This window comes from Crocuta crocuta, unplaced genomic scaffold (genome assembly GCF_008692635.1).
Source record: "Crocuta crocuta isolate KB4526 unplaced genomic scaffold, BGI_CrCroc_1.0 scaffold866, whole genome shotgun sequence".
Classification (NCBI taxonomy): domain Eukaryota; kingdom Metazoa; phylum Chordata; class Mammalia; order Carnivora; family Hyaenidae; genus Crocuta; species Crocuta crocuta.
In genome coordinates this window covers 719,161-720,642 of record NW_027531900.1, presented here as the reverse complement: position 1 = coordinate 720,642, position 1,482 = coordinate 719,161, and the positions used below count along the sequence as shown (strand labels likewise).

General features: G+C 46.7%; 1 pseudogene; it reads right to left on the bottom strand.

Annotated features, from left to right (window-relative positions):
• Window positions 1–348: 348 nt before the first annotated feature.
• Window positions 349–1,160, bottom strand: LOC144239776 (small ribosomal subunit protein uS19 pseudogene; annotated as a pseudogene).
• Window positions 1,161–1,482: the final 322 nt, after the last annotated feature.

Sequence of the window (1,482 nt, the reverse complement as noted above, 5' to 3'; positions counted from 1 at the left end):
AAGACATTGCCTCTTTCAATAATCCTGATCGCAATCGATTTGCTGGACCATCACCCCCAGTGATTCAAGTTCAGATTTCTCATCATCATCTGCCTTCCAGCGTTTTCAATTCCTTCAAACTAGGGTAAATAGAGCAGGTTTTTTAAAAAAGAGATTTTCACTGTGGGGGGACGGGCAGCAGCTGCCACGGGTCCACCCGATCCCCACTAGTGCTGCGTTCAGACACTTGTTTCCAGCACCTCAGTGTCTGCTTTACTCATCCCATTTCTTAATAACTGTTTAAATACGTCTGTGCTACTGAGGAAAGTCCCTTGACTCCCCCTTTATTATCCCCCATCCTCCTGGGGGTTACTCTAATTGTCTTAGCATCTGTAAAACCCAAAAGGGGAAGCTAATGACACAGTGGAACAACTACATCACATTATACTCCTCGGTTTCAATAATTTCTTTATTTTGTCCCCTTGCCACCTGTACTGCCTTCCTGGTGGCCAGGAGTCCTTAGAAGTGCTTGTTATCTGTTAATTTTCCCCCTTTGGTAGCATTCTAGAAGCTAGCAGCTGTAGCTCAGATCAGCTGAAATCCAAGCTTGGCACAGAGTGAGATTCCCCACTCTCTTTCACTTTATGCCCACCCTTCTTTTTTTCTTTTTCTTTTTCTTCCTTTCTTTCTTTTTTTCTTTCTTTCTTTCTTTCTTTCTTTTTTTTTTAGAAAAGTCTGTGCCTTTATTGGGCAAACAGGCTTCTTGAGAGGGAAGAAGCTTGAGGAGTAAGTGGCCCCAGTGCCAGGTCTGCCATGCTTCACAGGCTTGTAGGTGATGGAGAACTGGCCCAGATGGTGGCCCATCATCTCGGGCTTGATTTCAGCCTGTTGAAGATCTTGCCATTGTCGACACCCACCATCTCAGGCAGAACTATGTCCTGTAGACGTGTCCTTAACCACCTTGGGCTTCTCTGTGAAGGGAGCCTCCTTCTTGGCCTTGGACAGGTGTCTAAGCAGTGAGTGCCGCTTCCCCCACGAACTTCAGTTCAGCCTCTGCCCCTGCTGGGTGCTGTACAACTGCATCAACTGCTCGGGGACAAGCCCGGCAGCTGGCCAAGGCCCATGCCATGGTGGGGGACCTTACGCAAGGCACACTTCTTCTTCTGCTCCACGCCTGCCATCTCATCAGGGCTTGGGAAAGCACAGCCCCCTCTCTCTGCAGACAACAAGCAAATAATTGTATATTTACCTTGTTTCTCATTGTTTTGCATTTCCTTGTATAGTTAGTGAGGCAACTTCTCCAGAGTTGGGTTTGTCAGTCCTAAATTCCATCACTAATTTTAAGTCTAGTTAATGATCGCAGCACAGCTACTGTTTCATACCACAGGTGACTCAGTAGGCACTCAAATACCAAAGATTATTCAACCACACCCAGGCACCCTTCCTTTTCCCAAAGAACACTTTCATCATGATTCGGTAAGTCAGGATCCGTACAGCAAATCC